Genomic DNA, 21576 nt, shown 5'->3' on the forward strand with positions numbered 1-21576 from the left:
AAGTGAGAGTTGGAAATGCATTATAATTACATTATGTGCAAATACACATATATTTAGCAATGCATAGAAGATATCAAAACATTTAAGTAAAGTAGAGTGTTTTAATGATTATTTAAAATGTTTTTTAAAATTTTGACTATTTTTATGATAACATAAAGGAAAACCTTATTTTTATTACCTACATGGATTGCAAGGACTCCTTTTATGTTTTACTTCAAAATTCCTGTGGGCTCTCCTTCTTTTCTATGTGTGGAGGCTCAGTTTCAGATAACTAATTTATAATCTGGATTATTTCTTTTGATAGTTTTTCTGACCATTTATATGAAAAGAAAGTAAGTCGCTGATTATTACTTCAGGAACTGTACATTTAAGCCACCTTGATATAACTTTATAAGTGATTATGTATCTTGCAAAATGTTATGCAGTATTTAAATTCAGTTACTGGATGCAGCAAGTTTTAGGCTTCAAAATAAACTTTTCCCTCAGTCTGCTTTGGAACAAGAATAACTAAACCCAGAAACTGTAATTACTGTCTGAATGCCTTCCTGCAAGATAAAATGAGATGTTAAAGTGACTTGAAGTTAAAGTATTTAATGTCTTTGATATGACCTTGTTATTGAAAACCTATTTCAAGAGTTCTAAATGCTTGTAATATAATCACAGGGAAACAAATTTAGTATGGTAAAGTTGGAATAAATATAGATAATAATTTTAATGAGTATATCTTCTGGGAGCACTATTCAAGATCATTTTTTTTCAAATATGCACTTATAGATACTATTTAATAGATATGACATCTGAAGGTAGCTTGATCCATCTTCACTGAGTGCTCAAAAATGTTAACAATTGTTACAATTTAAATTCAAAGCAGTGGTCTGCACTTCCATTTCTATTTATCCAGGCTAGGTAAAATGTGAGTGTACATTTGATTTCTTTTATCATTCAAGCACATGGAGTTGCTACAGTAATCAAACATGTAAATGCCAGGAGTTGATTATCTCTCTAGTTTTATAAACAGAACTTAAAAATTCTGCTGTCTACAAATGTAGCTAATTAATTGTTCTAGCTGCTCACCATAATCTAAATGTTGAAGAATCTGAGAGCAAATAGAGGCCTAAGAAATAACATAGGCAGGCCAGCGCCACGGCTCAGTAGGCTAATCCTCCGCCTTGCGTCGCCAGCATACCGGTTCTAGTACTGGTCGGGGCACCGGATTCTGTCTCGGTTGCCCCTCTTCCAGGCCAGCTCTCTGCTATGGCCTGGGAGTGCAGTGGAGGATGGCCCAAGTCCTTGGGCCCTGCAGCCCATGGGAGACAGGATAAGCACCTGGCACCTGCGTTCGGATAGGCATGGTGCGCTGGCCACAGCACGCCGGCCATGGCAGCCATTGGAGGGTGAACCAACGGCAAAGGAAGACCTTTATCTCTGTCTCTCTCTCTCACTGTCTACTCTGCCTTTCAAAAAAAAAATAACATAGGTGATTTTGTCCATATTTTCATCATTTACTTTGCAAAACTTCACTGCTGAATTTATGGCATAGCGCATTTCAAAAGGATTTTGTCTCCTAGTAGCCTCAGAACAAAATGCTGTTTTTTCAGTGTAGGGTAGGACAGTTGTATATTGGATAGCTAGCTATCTCTCTCTATTTTCTGAATATGTTATCATGTAAATAGTAATATCCAGGGAGTACTCGATCAGTTTTCCTTTCTTCTGATATAGAGATAGATGTTAAAGGCTCTGAATCACCTTATTCGTGCCATTCACTTGGGGGTTTTAGAAGAGGATATTGAAGTATGGCTGATTTCATTTTCTGATGCAAAACCCTGCAGGCCGGAAACTCGGTCACAAACTACTGACCTGTGAAGAGTTTCTTCTGGTGATCAGATAGAAAAGGCTTTTGATGGTTCTTCTGCGAGGCAGACGTCCAGCAAGTAGCAGTCAACACTGCTTGTGCATTTAGTATGTTTTGTGAGAGATGCACTTCAGTAAAACTGTTTATACCAAAATCCCCAAGAGATCTGTTTTTTTAAAGATTTATTTATCTGAAAGTCAGAGTTACACAGAGAGAGAAGGAGAGGCAGAAAAAGAGAGAGTGGTCTTCCATCCACTGATTCACTCCCCAATTGGCTGCAATGGCCAGAGCTGTGCTGATCCAGAGGCAGAAGCCAGGAGCTTCTTTTGGGTCTCCCTTGTGGGTGCAGGGGCCCAAGGACTTGGGCCATCTTCTACTGCTTTCACAGGCCATAGCAGAGAGCTAGATCAGAAGTGGAGCGGCCAGGACTCGAACTGGCGCCATATGGGATGCCGGCACTGCAGGCAGCGGCTTTACCCGTTATGACACAGCACCAGCCCCGCCCAAGAAACTTTGTCTAGTCCACTATAATCAAACAAATTTGAAACTAGAGATGGGCTTTCTGGGATTCATATTCTTTGACAGTTATAATGTATTTTGCAATATATGTATTTTAGGAGAAAGAGACTGACCTACCATTTGATCTTGTTAAATGTTGTAATCATCAAATGTTAGTTTTCTGCACATTCACATTATCTAGGATAGCTATCTGGACCAATAAGTATTAGTAAATGGAAGGAATAAAGCCAAAGAAAATTTAGCCTGAATATGAAAAATTAATAGCACTAAAAATTATTGGCTTTATAATTGCTTCCCAGAAGATGTGGCAAAAACTCTACTCTGAGGGTCATTTGAGAAGGCTGACTGGAACAAAAACACTTAGACTACGGATTAGGCTGCCTAATAAGTTTAGGTCCTCTCCAATTCCCAAGCACTGTTGACTGCACATAGAATAACATCACAGTTATCACTTTAGTAAGTCCAGAGAAAGACAAAAGTCTTTGTAATCCTTCGAGGAATTGTGTTGTGGCTATTATTATTCACTTTTCATTATGAAACTAATGGGAACATGCATAAATTATAGACATTTAGCAAGGAGAAATATTCTCCTTTTCTATTATTCTCTCTTATTACGTACTAATTTCCCTCTCTTTACTCACATTAACCCTGCCTGACAGTCCCTGGAAAGTGCTGGGTGCTGGTCTTCAATACACTGTCAGCGGAACATTCAGCAGCGCTGCTTCTGCGCAATAAATAATTCTGCGTGTGGTTCTGTGATGGGCAGAAAGTGATTTAGCCCTCTTGGACTTCAGTGGCTCTCTCTGGAGGCTCCTCTCAGATAAGCTGCAGGAGCCGTGGTCTCTAGGAGGAAGAGAGAGTTGAGTTGTACAAAGGAGACTGGAAAAAGAAGGTCCTAAGCTAGGAGATTCTGTCACTGAAGAGCTTTTAGCATGGAGGTAACTGCAACAACAAAGCAGACTTCTTGAATAATTCATCACTGCCCAACACTCTTCTGAGGCCCTACTCTTATTTATAAACATAGATTATACTGTTATCGATTGTAATCCTCACAGAGGCGTTTCATTAACTGCGAGGTTTGTCTGCTTGCATATGCTTTGTTTCCCCGAGTATTTGAACAGAAATTTACAGCTGAAGTAAAATTAAAGAAAATTGTCTAACAATCTAACTCATTGTGCAAGCAGGAAAGGAACTAGAAATGGTTTCCTCTGGATACCCAGATGGTTAAGTCATTTTATTCCATTAATTGTACTGTGATCTGAAAGTATGATAAGAATCACCCAGGAAAAGTATTCTTCCCAAGAATTTCATTGCCATCACAATCACCGCTGCTATTCCAGACAGATTATCTGAAATTTCAGATGAATTTTCTCATTTTCCCACAGTTTTTCAGTTTCAGACATACTTGAAGTATCTAAGTGAGGAGGAAAATTGTTTGTTGTACAAACGAGTTCCTGGCCACATTAATTCAAAAGATGTGAGAATTCAAATGTACCCAGTGCTTTTGAGTATTCAGAAGATAATCCAGAATCTGACACAGAAGGACAATGTGTTCTCTTAGACTGCTGTGAGCACAAGTAGCCTCTCTCTAGGGTGACCCCAAATGATGCTTGTGACTCTTCGCACTGCAGGAGCTGATTCAGATGAAATGCAGGCTTATATCTGATAAAATCACAATGGTGTGAAAGGTACCCTGAGTGTTGTCTTGAACCCTGAAATTTAAATCATAAACTCAAATGTGAGAACAGCATTGGACAACATATGAGTGGGGTTTTAATTAGAACTGAAAATTAAGACCATTATCTATTGCAGGAAAGGAAACTCATAACACTTAGGAAGTATTTGTCATTGTTGCATTTTTTTTGGTGGTGGAGGATGATGATTTGTTGGTTTGAAATCCACAAAGCTGAAGAAAAATGAATCGTAAAAATTCCAAAGAGTCAGAATGTCCCAGACAGCAGAGATATATGTTCATCTGAGGATTGATTCTCCTAAGAATGTCTCTGAGATGGAGTACTTTGAAAAGAAAAGAAGTAGGAATCAAGTTCAAAGAAGCCCTTAAAATCCTAGTGACTATGCCAAAAAAAAAAAAAAAAAACAAAACAAACAAACAAACAAACAAAAAACAGGAAATAAAGCAGATAAAGAGTCCTTTCTTCAAAAAAGAAAATATTTTGATTGAATAGTTTAGTTGCATCTTTTATACTGTACCAGTTTTCTTTGTGTTAATTACTACAGTTTCTTTCAATGTCAGGTTCACTTTTTCTCTGAATGAATTTGTGTCTTAGACTCAGAAACTGAATCAATGCTCTGAGAAAATGCACTGCTACGTGTTAGGCCAAAAAATTATTCACTGTGTGCCTTTTTAGTTATTTCCCCAGTTATCTTAAAGGCTTCCAAGAAAATGTTTAAATAAATTACAAATCTCAAGTAATATTTTCTTTAGAAAAGCATTTTGCTGTCACATCCAGAGACCAGTCTGTTTTCTCTGACTCCTGTTACCTACAAGAGTCCCAAGAACTTACCTTGTTGCTTTTCTTTCTGTAAATCTCATTTTGTTCCAGGCAATGTTTTAAAGGGCCATGTGTGCAGTAGTGTGCTAGATGTGACACGACAGAATGGCCTCAAATTCAAGTCATGGCCTTCCTGGCTTAATACATTCAGCAGTCAACCATTTTTCTTTTAATAAAGTCTACACTTCTTGTCATGCTTTGCATGTCTCTAAACAGGATGCTCCATGTCTGTTTTTCACAGGGACCGTCCTCTGTTGCTTGGAGGTCTTGTGTCTCAGCAAACTACCAGGCCCAGCCTTAAAAGAGAGTTGTTAGAGTAGCCTTTCTCTGTAGAATTCATTGCACTTGAACCTCTCCCTTCCTTACTATAATTTCTGGTTTGATCTTGCAGAAATTATGCAATTGTCTTGACCCTCAATCTTTTCATTCATAAAATAGGAATGATACTTTTATGATTAAACATCTCCTGTACTGATCTGAAGACAAGAGTGTCACTGGGCCTATGTCTGGCTTACTGTCCATAAATAGAGTGACAGTCTTTATCATTTGGAGTGTGATTCTTCTTTTGATTACAGGAAGAATCTTACTTCCTCTTACCCGTGAGAAATAAAGTAGTCTTACTTTTACATGGTATCTGATGCAGCTTTGCTTAAGTCATTCAATGTCAATAAAATTAGTTAAGTTTAGTAAAAACACCATCAAGGGAAGTCTCAGTTGCTAGATTCATCAAGAATTAACTGTAACAAAAGCAATGCATTTCATATCTGCCTTAGTCAATTTGGGCTGCTATTATAGAACAGCATATGCTGGAAGGCTTAAACAGCAGGAATTTATTTTTCATGGGTTTGAGACCTGGGAAGTCCAAGATCAAAGTGCCAGTAGATCTAATGAGGGCCTTCTTCCTGGTGTGTACTTGGCCGTTTTCCTGTTTTGTCATCACTGGCAGAGAGAGACTGTAACAGAGAAAGAGACAGTGACAGAGAAAGAGAGAAAGATTCTCATTTTTTTATAAGAGCACTGATTCCATTTTTAAATATTTTTTTCTATATTTCCAATAACATGGAATGACTGTAAATATTTACAGAACAAAGTATATTTCAAGACATTTACATGACAAGTACTGATCAAAATTTGATGATTGGCATTTCCATGTCTTTATCACTTCTTTATGTTTGGAGTCTCTGAGCTGCTTTTTTAGTTCTTTAGAAATTACATGACCTTTCCCACTAGAACATATTCCCTTATATAACTCTATTCTGGTACCTGTCATCCAATCCCCTGCACCTCCCTTTCTCAATCTTTAGCAATTGCCTATTCTACTTTCAGATTAACTGTTTTCTTAAGTTTCCACTTATAACAGATAACCTTTGGTATTTGTCTTTCTAAGTCTGGCTTATTTCATTTAACATAATATCCTCTGATTTAATATGTTTAGCTCTAAATGACAGCATTTCATTCTTCTTTGTGGCTAATTTTCCACTATATACATTTATATGTATGTGTGTTTTGTGTGTGCGTATGTGTGTGTGTATATATGTGTCACATTTTCTTTATTCATTCATCCATTGGTGTGTATCTAGTAACTAATTCCCTGTTTGAAAGCTACACTCTCATGACCTAATTGCCTCCCAAAGGCTTCCACCTACAAATACATTACACTGGGGATTTAGGATTCAAAAATGCATTTGGGGAAATACAGTCTCTCAATAGAAATATTCATACTTTGGGGCCATTCAATCACTTCTTATTAAAAAAAGAAATCTACAACTGGATTGGGAATTTGGCCTAGGCATTTAAAACATTTTTATCTGTGTGCCTGGGTTCAATTCCCAATGCGGTTGTCAATATCACCTTCCTAATGTGAACTCTGGGAGGTAACAGGTGGTTACTCAAGTAATTGGACTTCTGACCACATGGGAGACCTGGATTGAGTTCTTGTCTCCTGACTTTGCCCTGATCTACTTCCTGTTTTGCGTAGCAAACCAGAGAGTGAGAGATTCCCTCTCCTCTCCTCTCTCTGATTCTGCCTCTATGCCTTTCAATTAAATTAATCTCTTTTGTAAAAAAGTAAAAGTTCACACTTGTAATTCCTGCTGTCAGTTTTCAAGCTGCATAAATCTTCAACTTAAGGATATATGGCAATGAATCAATGCTTTCTTCCGTTAGCTTGATTATATGAAGCAAAATAATTTGTATATACTTAATTTCTTGGGGTCTATAACAAGCTCTGATGTCATTTTCTTATAGTTTATTGTTCATGAATATTAGAAGATCTCATGAGAATAATTATGTAAATCATAAGGTCATGTATGTGGTATATTGTAGAAAAGTATCTTGTCTTATTTTAGAAAAAAATGTAATTCTGACATTCAGGTATCTTTGTAAGAAGTTTACTTTTAAAATTGCTCCATCTCATTTGGCATCTAAATGCACCACAGATGCTTTATGATTTTCTGGTTTTAATTAATGTCAACCCCCAGGTTGCCATGAGAGTTGTCTTATTTCCCTGCCAGAGCCCAGACTGAGAGAATTATGCTGGCAATGAAGGAATGATGAAACCCATTAAGTTTTCAGACTAAAGTTGCAAACTTCTCTAAAATCTGTGTTAGTTTATATGTTAGGTCTAAGGTTACCTTTTTCTAAAGACCATTCTGATTGCTAGAAAAAATATTTAGTATTTTTACAAAAATGGATCACATTCATAATATTATTTCTATTTCATTAACTCATAAGTTCTATTTCCTATTCAAGAAAAAAAATAATTGGAGTTATAAACATGTATTTTATTAATTGGAATTATAAACATTTATTAGTTGGCATATATATATGTGTATATATAAATATATCTCAGATTTGAAGAAGACTGAACATTTTTAAGCTTGCAGGTAAGGAAATGATAAAATTCTTAATAAAACAACATTAAGTGATTTGTGTATGCATTTCTTAGAGGCATAAATGTTTCAAAATCAATAAAAGAAAACCCATAAATTTTTAGTTTAAGAGAGGATGTTTTTAAATTACTCAAATCCTGATGGTGATAAATGGGCTGGGTGAGAAATATAAAAAGTGTTGGGGCAAGGAGTACTATAAAGAAAGACAAGACATTTGATGCAATTAAGATATAGTAACACTCAGGAAGTAGTATGTTGATTCTCCATTCAATCAATTAAAATTTATTCAATATATGTCAGGCATTGATGGAGGCACCAGGGAAGCTGAGGATAACAGGAAAGGTGATAAGCAACCTATTTTATAAAGCAAAGTAAATTAACAAGGAGTTAAGTGTTGTAACATCATTTTTTAACAGACAATGTTAAATACCCTGAGGGAATGTGTTAGAGAGGGGCAGGCAAGGGGGATATATTAAATAATATGATATGATTAAATTACAATATTTGAGCTGTGACCTAAAGGAAGAAATTGGCCTATCATGTAAGAACCAGGGAGGAGAGTATTCTAGACAGGAAGAAGAATAACCGAAAAACTTTGAAGCTGGCAGAGGTTTGCACTCTGGGTTCTAAGGTATGCATAGGATTTAAACACCTAAGCAAAAGCCACATGACATTAATGTTGGGCTATTAGTAAGTAGTATTTCCACAAGACAGCTTCTTTTTGTTGGATATTTCATAGTGAACCAAATGTTTTTCTCTTCTTTGTTCAGTTCTTTGAGTTCTGGATATTTCCTTTAGGGTATCTGGCTCTGTCAACAGTGAGAAATTCCTCAGCAAATACAGAGGAAAGAAGGAGGCCGCCTGGGACAGAAAAAGAGGATGTCTTAAAAAAAAATACTCATCCAATGTAATACATCAGAAATCTCCCCTGTGACCACTGCTTTAAAAATACAACAGGATTTGTTGTTCATAAGTTTAATAATTATTTCTTAAAGTTATCTGATTTCAATATAAATAAATTTTATTTTCTTCACCTGCCTTTCTCATTTGGAAATCTCTCCATGCATAGCTGACACTATAGCCTCTGACACAGTAAAACCAAGCAACACTGCTTGTGCATTTAGTATGTTTTGTGAGAGATGCACTTCAGTAAAACTGTTTATACCAAATCAAAGTCTTACAACAAATTTTAAAATATTAGGAAAGCCTGAAGAATTCAGCTATTTCTAAAGAACCAGAAAGGTTTAAGGATGATACCAGAATTACTTGAGCTTGATGGCCTATTGCAGTTGGTTCCAGACAGAATTATACTTTACTTCTGTAAAATCACTGCTCTGCATTTAAAGGCAAGTGGGTGAGAAATTGTGAAATATCTAATAAACTGGGATGAATGTCAAAATACAAAATTAAAATAATCTTTTAGAAAAAAAATTTGACAAAATATATACAATAAAGAATATATTGAAAATTAAATAAAAAGGAATAATTATAATATTTCTCGACACATCATAAGGTACCAAATGATGTTACTCTTTTTTTGTCTATTCTAAACTGGGATTATTTCATTCAATTACATTTTAAGTCTTGGGAACACATTTTACTATTTTACATTTCTATTTATTTTTTTCTCCCTTATATTTGTTTTCATTCAATATGTCAGTTCTCTTTAAATTAGTTACATAAAACAATATATGCCTTGGGCAAGGTGCCAAAGTGTATGTGTGTATTCATTGTGTGCCTTTTGAATTCTAAGGTCAGAAGACCAAATGAGATGGGTATTGCTTTTGTCGTTCATACAAAATGATTTCCTTTGGTGATTCAGTTATTTCAGGGTAAACTAAATTTTTCATCAGTGCCTATTAGACTGTAAATATGTTTTTTCAATAAGTAGCAAACCTTCAGTAACAGCACAAAAAAAAGCATCATAAAACTAGAAATCTCTGGAAAAGCAAAGTACATAGATAATGAAGATTTTCTAATGTGTGTGTGTATATATATATTTCAAAACTCGCCTAATTGTATGAGTTCCATCAACCCATATGGAATGTCTCTAATGTATTAATGTATTTCAAAGGATATAAATGTGAAAATTACTTTTTAAAATAAATTATAGGCTCATAGTCTGACAAACAGAAAATAAAGCAAATTGTTAAGTGTGTTGTAGGAAGTGTCATAAAATAAATATGGGAGGGAAAGCTAATTCTGTCAGAAAGCTAAAAAGGGGGCACCTAGTTCAGACAAGTGACTCAGTGATTACTATGCTGCCTGAGTTGAAGCTCCACCTCTGCTTCCAATTCCAACTTTCTGCCCATGTGTACCCTGGAGAGGCTGCAGCGATTACCCAAGTAGTTGGGTCTCTTCCCGGCACGTGGGAAACTGGGCTTATGTTCCAGGCTCCTGGAGTCCCTTCAAGGGATAGGAACTTGTTAATGGAAATTCTTCCTGTGTCTGCCTTTGTCTTTTTGCCTTTTAAAATGAAGAAGGGACAGGAGAGAGGGAAAAGAGAGAGAGAGAATAAGAGAAAGAAAAGAAAGGATAAGAAGAAAAGAGGAGGTAGCTTAGACTATCCTAACAGACTATACAGGAGCTCAAGGCTAAGAGGAGAGGAAAATATTTTCAGAACACAGCGGTGAAAAAGAAGATAGGTCTAGGTGGGAGTGTTTGGGTCCAGTTGGAGAAGTATCTGGAATTCCACACCAGTGGTGAAATATAGCACCCACTTATATGGAAAGACACAATCCAATATCCATTTTTGATTAAAGGTACTGTGCCCTTGATATCTAAATTTTGTTTCTCTAATTATCATGCTAGATTTACCATTTCTAGGTGTTAAAAATGAAAGCTTTCTCATCCTCCTCATTCTCATTTACTGAAATTAATTTTGTAAGAGGCTCCCACCCAAAGAGAGTTTTAAAGCAGGATTTATGAGGATTCTTTCCTAACATTGATCGAAGGGAAGCTTGCTTCTTCTCTTGTTTGAAAATAAAAAGAGCTCTGTTTGTTTTTAGAATGTGAGGCCAAGCCACCATGCCTTTGTACAGAGCTGAAATACTTTCCAGCTCAGAGGACATCAATCATTTCGAGGCCACAAACATTTTCTTGAGATGCTTGGGTCTGTCATGTTTTAGGGGATTTGATTTAATCAAAAATTTAGAAATATTCTGTTATCTTCCAAACAGGTACTGATTTTAAACTGAATTACCGTGGTTTCAAAATTGAAGATGTGTTTGGAGATTTAGGTTGGAAAAATATGTCATTTATAATTTTTTCTTCATCAATAAGGTAAAATCAGAAGTCTCTCAGTGCCTTTTGCTTCCATACTGAAAGGTACAGAGAGGCCTCAGGCACAAGTGAATTTCTGGAAGCCATAGATTTCATAAATTTAAACTAAATTGTATCAGGCCTGGAGTGCTGCCAAGTTCTAATTCATTAGTTCCCTACTTGGCAGAATGCCATGTCTTCTCAATGGAAAGCGTGAAGGTAGGTTTCTTTCTGCTGGTCGTATGGAATGTCCTCACTTCCAAGTGGCAGCTTATGCTTTTATTTCATATAAAATCTACAATTCTTATATAGCAGCCATAACAATAAAAGGTCTTGTAGATTCTTAAGTTGTAAAAAGATAAAATTTGGGAGAAATTTGTGAAATATCATTCCAATTTGTGTCATGTAGTTTGAATGAGTTTTTTAAGATTTATTTATTATTTGAAAGAACTACAGAGAAGCAGAGGAAGAGAGAGAGAGAGAGAGAGAGAGAGTGAGTATATGAGAATTAATCAATCTTTCATCTACTGGTTCACTCCACAAATGGCTACAATGGCCCTGCGCTGGGCCAGACTGAAGCCAGGAGACAGGAGCTTCATCCGAATCTCCCACATGGGTGCAGGGGCCCAAGGACTTTGGCCATCTGCTGCTGCTTTCCCAGGCTCATTAGCAGGGAGCTCGATCAGATGTGGAGCAGCCAGGCCTCCAACTAGTGCCAATATGACATGTCAGCTCCACAGGCAGTGGGTTTACCTGCTACACCACAATGCTGACCCCAGGATGAGCATTTATGGGGTTGAAAAATTTTGCTTCAAAGTGTCTTAGTTCACCCACATCAATATGCAACAAAAAGAAGTCTCTCCCTTTGGGAAAAATGATGACATACACGCTGAATGCCTTAAAATGTATGTGGCCTAGAATGGAGTGGAGATGTTCTAGGCAGCTCTGCCATATTTGTTACTTCCTAACATCTGTGTAAAGCTTTAAAAATGTAAAATCCCTAGGCATAATATTTTTCTCCCTACAATGCTTTTCCCCCCATAACCTCCCTCCCACCCACAACCATCCCATCTCCCACTCCCTCTCCCATCCCATTCACATCAAGATTCATTTTCAATTATCTTTATATACAGAAGATCAATTTAGTATATACTAAGTAAAGATTTCAACAGTTTGCACCCACACAGAAACACAAAGTATAAAGTACTGTTTGAGTACTAGTTATACTGTTAATTCACATAGTACCACACATTACGGACAGAGATCCTACATGGGGAGTAAGTGCACAGTGACTCCTGTTGTTGATTTAACAATTGACACTATTATTTATGAAGTCCGTAATCACCCGAGGCTCTTGTCATGAGCTGCAAAGGCTATGGAAGCCTTTTGATTGTTCACCAACTCCGATCTTATTTAGACAAGGTCATAGTCAAAGTGGAAGTTCTCTCCTCCCTTCAGAGAAAAGTACCTCCTTTTTTGATGGCCCGTTCTTTCTGTTGGGATCTCACTCACAGAGATCTTTCATTAGGCATTTTTTTTTCTTGCCACAGTGTCTTGTGTGTTCCATAGGACAGATTTCTGTCAGAATTTTTTTCATAAAAATTGCAGGCTATTGGTATCACATAAAAGATTTTGGCAGAGCACAAGCCTGAGGATGAAAAGCTATTTAAATTTTGTCTCACAGGTTCCTAATTTGTCTTACTGGAATTGCAACCCTGCAGTAGATGCTCAATAAAAGAATGTCATTTCATTCTTGACTAGAACTAATAACCAATATGCAATTGTTTTCTATCTCAAGATTCAAAAATTTTATACCAATTACTATGGTACAGTTTTCAGTGAATGTTTTCTTTTCCAGTTTAACATACAGACTGAAATCTTTAAAAATATGAAAACTCCTGATCTCGATTAAGTTTTTCTCAAGCTTTGAATGCAAAATAAAAATGTCTTTATGTCACATCTAAAGAATTGAGAGAGAAGGGCTTCAAAGGACGTGGATGAAAAACAGGACTGAAGTAAAAAGATGCCAAGTTTAAATTTAAATGAATATGGTGATTGAGTGAGAAGAATGGTGATATTAAAAAGAGTTTTGAAATTTTTTTACTTTAATCATATAATTTAAAAATTGAAACTCTGGTGGATGTTCTAACAGAATACTGGTTATTGGAGGTAACAGGGAACAACATAATTACTCTCTTTTCTTTTTTACCATTCCTATTTCTTATTGCACATGTGCATGCTGCTGTTACCTAGGAGAAGAACAAGTGTACATCAGCTGTAACAATCCGAAGAATAGAAGAATTCCTATAATTGGTCCCTAACTGAGTGGGGAGATCTGCTTCACACAAAGAAATGGTCTTGAACAAATCTTATTCACTAGTATGATTCCTTCAAATCACAAAGGGGAAGAAAAATACAAATTCCAATTAATGTAATTTTTCTGGGGGAATAAAAAGACATGGAAGGTATCCTTAACATCCAAGATATGCTTATAAATTCCCAAAGCCACTGAGACTTGGTGACTTCTGAAGACTTAAAGTATGTTAAAAGGATAGACCCGCATTTAAATGCTGATCTCAACTTTTCACTGGGGACCACTAAAAAGCCTTTCAGAAGAAAAGACCAGGATCAGCAAAACATGAAATCATTATAGCAGCAGACTTTCTAGGTCTGCTTTATATTATACTTTTGAAAATGACATTTGTTTAAGGATATGATAGTTTTATCTGACATATGAAGCATACTTGTTTACAGTAGAGTGGGAAGAGAATGGATGGATTGCCTGGGCAATGGGGTCACAGAACAAAATAAAGGCAAAACTGGCCCAGACATCAGCTATTTCTTTTCTGTTCATTTTCAAATGGAAATTTCTAACACTTTGTGAGGAAAACAATGAACAGTGGACATAATAAACGTATCCATGAAAAAAAAATGTAATGAGCTATTAAATAGGTGGTAGTTACAACATAGACCCCAGATTTTCTTGTCCTCTTTTTTTTAAAAGTTTTTATTTAATTAATGCATTTTTTATAGATACAACTTTAAAAATATAGTGGTTCTTTCCTTCATACCCACCCTCTCCCCCCATCTCCCATCCCACCTCCCTCTCCCTCTCCCATCTCCTCCTTTATTATGGTTCATTTTTAGCTTAATTTATATACAGAGAACAAATTCTGTGTTAAGCATAGATTTCAACAGTTTGCACCCCACACACACACAACAAATAGGGTACAGTTTGGAAACAAAATTTGCAGTTCTCATACTAGAACTCATTAGGGACGGGAGGCCCCATATGGGGAGTAAGTGCACAGTGACTTCTGTTGTTTCTTTAACAATTAACGTTCTTATTTATGATGTCAGTGATCACACAAGGCTCTTGTCATGGGCTGCCAAGGCTATGGAAGCCTTTTGTGACCACAGACTCCATCGGTATTTGGACGTGGCCATAAGCAAAGTGGATGTTCTCTCCTCCCTGCAGAGAAGAGTTGATGACCCTTTCTTTACACTGAGGTCTCACAGAGATCCTCCGTGTAGAATATTTTTTTGCCCAGAGTCTTGGCTTTCCATGTCTGAAACGCTCTCACAGGCCTTTCAATGAGACAAGGAAGCCTTAAAGGTTGATTCTGAGGTCGGAGTGTTATTTACAGCGAATGTCATTCTAGGAGTCTGCTGTGTAGCCTAGTCCTCTTTCAAAATCACTTGATCTCAAGTCAGGTGTTTGGCATAGGGGGTTAAGATGACAATTGGGAAGCCCATATTCCATTTGGAGTAGCTGGTTTTGAGTCCTAAATCAGCTCATTAATCAAATTCCCTGTTAATGTACACACTGGAAGGCAGCAAGTGATAGCTCAAGTAGTTAGTTCCCTGCTACTTAGGTGGAAGACCTAGGCTGAGTTCTTGGTTCTTGGCTTCAACATGGCCCAGCCTGGTTGTTGCAGGCATTTGTGGAGTGAACCAGTGCATGAGTGCTCACTCACTTGCTCTCTTACTCTCTCTCTCACACACATAAATAAATTAATGAATATAAAACCAACATTTAAGAATTCTATGTTAGTAAATCACTGAAGAGAAAATCTTTAAAAAATAACCACTTGGGGGCCAGCGCTGTGGCACAGTGGGTAAAGCTGCTGCCTGCAGTACTAGCATCCCATAAGGGCATCAGTTCGAGTCCTAGCTGCTCCACTTCCAATCCAACTCTTTGCTATGGCCTGGGAAAGAAGATGGCCCAAGTCCTTGGATCCGTGCACCCACATTGGAGACCTTGAAGAAGCTCCTGAATCTTGGCTTGAGATTGGCTCAGCTCTGGCCATTGGGGCCATATAGGGAATGAACTAGTGGATGGAAGATTCTCTCTCTCTCTCTCTCTGCCTCTGCCTCTCTGTAACTCTGCCTTTCAAATAAAATGAGTAAATCTTTAAAAAAAATAATCACTCGAGTTCAGTAATCACTCCTGTTTTTTTTAAAGACTTATTTATTGAAAGTCAGAGTTACACGGGGCGGGGTGGGGAATCTTCCATCCACTAAGAGAAAGAGAGAAGAATCTTTCATCCACTGGTTCACTCCTCTATTGGCCACAACTTTCAGAGCTGTGCCGATCCAAAGCCAGGAGTCAGGAACTTCCTCTGGATCTTCCCACATGGGAGCAAGAGCCCAAGGACTTGGGCCATCTTCTAGTGCTTTCCCAGGCTATAACATAAAGCTGGATCGGAAGTGGAGCAGCCAGGACTTGAACTGGTGCCCATATGGGATGCTGGCGCTGCAGGCGCTGGCTTTACCCACTACGCCACAGTGTTGGTGCCTCATTTCTGTTTTTACAAAAAGAAATGACACCTTTTTCAAACCTATTAACACAGCTGTAAGCAGTAGTCAAAGAGGTCACTTTAATGCAAGCAAAGACTCTCTCCAGGGACAGTTCCTGAACAGGAGAGTAGAGAATTTGGCCCTAAAGGCGTGGTTTTATGTAAGGAGAGAGTCTGATATTGCCATCTTAGAAAGACACAATACATGTTTGTATTAGCAACTTGGACTTCCTCTCACTCTTTCCTTTAGTCTGACACCAATCTCTGCTATTTAAAAAATGTAGATTTGAATCATTGTAAAGATAATACTAATTCATTTTTTCAAAAATTATCACCTCTCATTCATAAAGTGAAGGTCTGACAAGAAGTCTAAACAACCCTGTGTCCTACTTTCAGCCATCGAAAATATGAAATTGAATAAAAAAGAATGCTATGTCTAAAAACAATGTTTTCAGAGGCCCTTTCAGATGAGTAGAATACACGCAGAATAGATAAAACGCCGTAGGCTAGACGAGGGTAGCATAGAAACGGTCCATTAGAGCATCTTCCCTCCATTGTTTATCTACTTTGTATGTATAAAAATGCTTTCACTTGCCTCTGGGCACCTATATAACTAAATTCAGAACCATGAATGAATAAGTTTAAAAATGAAAGCCAGAATCAAGGTTGTTCCTTGACAAACTAAAATTGCATTTCCTATCAGAAAAGGGGGGTGGGGCGCGAGGGGAGAAGCTTCACTGTTTACTTTATGAAAATGTTTCAAAAAAAAAAATCCTACTCTTAAATGGAAGTTTGTTTTGACTGAAGTAGGCTTTTCTGGCAGAGTACTTTTAATAAAGGTGAAAGAAGTTGTCAGTTATCCACAAGCACTGAAAGCATTTCAGAATTGGAACCCCGTCATCAGTCCTTAATGTAACCACTGCCGTTTCTAAATGTGAAATAGTCTCAAAGATTCCTGGAAGGATCTATTTTGGATAGAGCTATTTGCTGGTTCCCAATGTTCTGTGCATATTTTTGCTCACTTTACACAATTTACAGAGCAAATGATTTTTCAAGATTTCCATTGACATAGTGGCAGAGAGCCTGAATCAGGGTATCCATCAGAGCAAACGAAGAACAATCATGCTGTCTGGTTTGGTCTGGTTCTTAGAAATTTTGCTTAAAAATTATACAAATAATACCGTAACTTTTAATGGGAGGACATAATATATGACATATGGTTTTCTCCATCATATTAATCTTTGTACGTCCACTTATGAATTTAGTGTCTGCTTTATGAATGTTTAGTTTTGTTACATTTTAATTTGTAAAAGCAGTTATCCTGAGCATGTACCTTCATTACCTTGAATCTTAGCAACAGATTTATTAAAAACAAGGATTTCTACTCTTATTCAATATCAAATAGAATGAATTCCTTAGAAACATTTGAAGACATTTCAATGTCATTTTATGTTGACTAAAATGGAACGTGGACTATTTCCTCAATTACCTACCTAAAACATTCAGCAAAGAGAGACCTATTAAATCAGAAGATTAAAGGCAAGCCAGTTTTATAGCAGACAAAATTAATTCTTAAACTTATTGCCTCGCAAGTTAAGAGCAAAAGACTTTCTGATTATAGATATTAAGACCCTATAATATCATCTTTCAACAGCAAGTGTTAATATAAAATCCTTATAAAATATGATTTTGGTGTCATTTTATTGACAGATATATCATCTCTTCTGAAGGTTGAGGAATGTCATTGAAGTGACTTTCTAAACACTTTAGGAAGACTTTTTATTCATTGTACTTGTACATTTTATATCCTATAAAATCGTACAGTAACTCTTCAGGAATGATTTGCCTCTGATATGGACTAGTTTGCATTACTACCTCTCTTAGTCTTTATCCATAAAAGATTTCTGTTATTCCTGGATTTGAAAAGTTATGGGATGCACATCTCAATGTATGACTGGTATTCTTCATAGAGTCTTCTATTTTAACCTCTAGAGCATATACTATCATCTAAAATGGGAATGATAATAATTAACTAGGATAAAATATATTTTCCCATTAGGCATGAACAGTTTCTTTTTGTTATTTAGGAAATGTATTTTGTTTTAATTAAGGCTCTTGAGCTTCTGTGGTACTAAGTGAGGTGTGTAAATTCCCTCAATATTCCCATCACGTAAGAGAGAGGAAGAAAGAAAAATTAACAAGGTAAAATTTTCAGAAAACTTGGAAGAAAGCTAAGAATATTATTGAACAGATATTTCATTTGTAAGCATCTTATTAGACTCACTCATGAGTTCTTGAAAAATGATACTCTTTGATGTTTGATAATAATACCTAGACCATTATACAAAGTCAACTTTGGACAGATATCATGCATTAGATGCTGAGATAGATTTTTTTACTATTATGCATTTTACTATGGTTTGTAATAATTTTTCCCTTTAAAACCAGTAAGGAAGAAAATTAATGTCTAATTTAAGAGAACTTGCATTTCAATGTCATTTTATAGGGAATCTAAAAATCTGTGAACACCTCTAACTCCCAATTCTGTCCATGGAGGTGTGGGTAAAATAGAAAAAAAAAATTGTGTGATTTAATGTCTGCAGGAAATTATTATAGGGATGGAGAGGGTCAAATGAGAGGGAATTTAAATCATTGACAAATTTTTTCAAGAAAATGTGAATGCTAAGACAGCATTTCTTTTTTCATCTTGTTTTCTGCATCAAGAAAGTACATTGTGAATTGCTGAACATTTATATGTCCTCATTGTGTATTTTTCTCCCTGATACATATCATACCCACCTTCTCTCATAAGGAATATTAGAACTGACACAAAAAGGTAATCTTTGGACATTCTACTGTATTAATTAGCAGTGAATGATAAAAATAAATTACACAGAGTTTTAGGATCTTTAAAATATTTACTCTTTAGTGTCAGTTTGTCTAATATTTTACACATTTAATACAGGTATTTATTCTCTGCAGTATATATATATATATATATATATATATATATATATATTTCCTAGCATGGATATGTTATAAAAAGTACAGATGTTCCATTAATTGAATGGAGTTCTTCAGAATTAATAAATATGGATTCTTCATTTAAGCTCTATATTATTTAGAAATAAAAACATGGAAAATAACTTCTATACAAACACTTTTCTTTTTCCAGAAACACCACTAATTAGAGTGAAAAACAAGGATAGGAAATAAGATCATTGTTTTTAAGAGACAGTTGCACATTTTACAAAATTGTAGTATCCTCTTCCTCTTCCATTTTATATTTTTTTTACCTCAAATTTTTCCTGACAAATGAGCTCACTGTCATTGAAATAAGTTGAAAGTCTCAATGTTACATAGCAACTCTGGGAATGGGAATTGTTTTAGAGTTCTGTTTGCATTTCTTCTTTATGCCTTTTTGTGGTAGCAAACTCCCTAAATATATCTTTTGACCTGCATTAGACTCAATGAAGTTCCTCTGTGATAGTTACTATTGCCTTCAGGGAGATATTTCTCAAGGGAAGAGATGAGAATTGTGTTACCTGGCAGTGTTGTACATGTACATGTGCATTATGCTATGATTCATCTTACTATCTGTAAGGGCAGATTTCCTTTATAATTTTCTTTTCATACTCAACCTAAAGCATGTAACAGCCATGAAAACTTTAAACAAAATTGACTAACATGGGATTTGAGATGGAGTCCTCTGCAACTAGGCAGGTTATATCATCATGTAAAGTATCTCTTCCCACAGTCTCTTGGCTGTCTGGCCAGTAGAGTCCCTCTACTTTGTAATTAGAGTTTTGGTGCTTTCTTCAAACTGTAATCTCCACAAAGATATGCTATCTCCTCAGAAAATACCCCTACTGTCTAAATGGCACATATATGTTTTCTTTCTTGAACATGGAAGAAATAGTCTGTGATAACTACGTGTTATTATTTAGTTTATTAATAAAAGTAAGCAAGAGAAGAGATGAGTAAGCTGATTCTTGATCCATATGTTCTCATGCTCATCTACATTATGAAGTGTGACCAGAATCATTTCCCAGTAACTAGCAGAAGGCTTTCTAAACAAAATCCCAAACACTGAAGTGCAACAAAATAAAATATAAGGTTTCTTTTTCCAATACTTAAATTCTTTAAGATTAAATCCTGACTATTTCAGAACTGTTTAACTCAGCTAATCATTTAATAAGTTATTTTTCTGTTTTTAAAAAAGAATCCTCTGCCTACATCATAGGATTGCCAGGAAGCTCTGTTGGGGAGATTTATTAGAAGGCATAAAAAGAAATGTGTAAACATGAGTTATAATTCATTTAAAAATATTTTCAACTACCTAGTTCTATCCATGGTACTGGTGATATGACAGAACAAAATTATTTTGATATATTTAATGTATCTTTTTTGGGAAATAAGACCAGAACTTTAATGAGTGTTTCTTCATCTCATTTTTTGTCATGAAATTTATCTGTTTATTTCTAAGTTTATAGACTGTCAGTTTCAAAAACCAAGCCGTAATACCTCTTGGTATCTTTTATATTCATTTATTCATGTAATGTTTTAATTTGACCTTTTGTTATGACCATTGTGCTGTCTCAAAGCGTATCATTTTTTTTTTTCATTTTGTAACATTTTCTTGAGTGCATAATATGTGCCAAACACTTTAATCACCAAGAAGAGAATAGTAGCCAGGATTGTCACTTTTATTTTCATTAAAAATTCAAGCATCAGGTATGAATGGAACAGTTGAATCTCTTGCTAGTTAAAAGCCACAATCAGGTGAGTTGAAGCCCTAATTTTTAAAATACCCTTTTTCGATATAAATAATTTTGAGCATCTTTGATATAGAGCAATTTTACTTCTGTATTAAATCAATGTAAGATGTTTACTGAAGTAATTATGTTGATAAATGGAACTGGATAAAAGCTTATTAAAACCTACATATGTACTTGTCCTTAAAAAAGCTTAATTCTCATTGACTTTCTCAAAATTTACAGTACCGAACCAGTGTGATAAAATGAGATTAATTGCCCATATTCTGGATCCAACCACACATGATATTTACATGCATATCCCCAGGATTTTATATGTTAAGTTCTATTGACAGTATCAACCAGCAGTCACCAACCACCACACATTTTTCTATCTTGAGTACATTCACGCAGTCATCTAAAATTGTCTCATAAAATTCTGTATTTATAAACAGTACAAAGGCCAAATGTTATGCCACTGAATGAAATGACACTTTGTAAATAAATAATTATTGAAGAATAGACTCTGTATGATGTAGCCAGAAAATAAGCAATGATAAAGGTACACTCTCTTAGAGTGAGTTCAGTATCATGGTTACAGCAGGTAATCTGGTTCTAATATCGTACACTGATTCCTTCCTAAAACAAACCTTTCTTTTTTTAACTTCTTTTTTAACTTTTATTTAATAAATGTAAATTTCTACAGTACAACTTTTAGATTATAGCAGCTTTTTCCCCCCATAACCACGCTCCCACCCACAATCATCCCATCTCCCACTCCCTCTCCCATCCCATTCACATCAAGATTCATTTTCAATTATCTTTATATACAGAAGATCAATTTAGTATATACTAAGTAAAGACTTCAACAGTTTGCACCCACACAGAAACACAAAGTATAAAGTACTGTTTGAATACTAGTTATACTGTTAATTCACATAGTACCACATTAAGGACAGAGATCCTACATGGGGAGTAAGTGCACAG

At 35.8% G+C, this 21576-nt stretch overlaps 1 protein-coding gene and 1 long non-coding RNA gene across 15 annotated transcripts in view; one reads left to right on the forward strand and one right to left on the reverse strand.

The window, feature by feature from the left end:
- Positions 1–21576, forward strand: part of PCDH9 (protocadherin 9) — a 978586-nt gene that overhangs the window by 65838 nt on the left and 891172 nt on the right. The gene's annotated exons all lie outside the window — the stretch shown is intronic.
- LOC103349080 (uncharacterized) overlaps positions 1–21576 on the reverse strand; it is a 52386-nt gene that overhangs the window by 13672 nt on the left and 17138 nt on the right. For 5 of the 8 annotated variants that reach the window (XR_011378640.1, XR_011378647.1, XR_011378644.1 and 2 more), the window contains 2 exons: positions 4897–5837; positions 3013–4387 (listed from right to left, as the gene is read on the reverse strand). This is a non-coding gene — a long non-coding RNA (uncharacterized lncRNA). The remainder of the gene's footprint in view (positions 1–3012; positions 4388–4896; positions 5838–21576) is intronic. The other 3 variants (XR_011378645.1, XR_011378643.1, XR_011378642.1) reach the window with 3 other exon arrangements.

Source organism: Oryctolagus cuniculus, chromosome 9 (genome assembly GCF_964237555.1).
Source record: "Oryctolagus cuniculus chromosome 9, mOryCun1.1, whole genome shotgun sequence".
In the NCBI taxonomy this organism is placed as follows: domain Eukaryota; kingdom Metazoa; phylum Chordata; class Mammalia; order Lagomorpha; family Leporidae; genus Oryctolagus; species Oryctolagus cuniculus.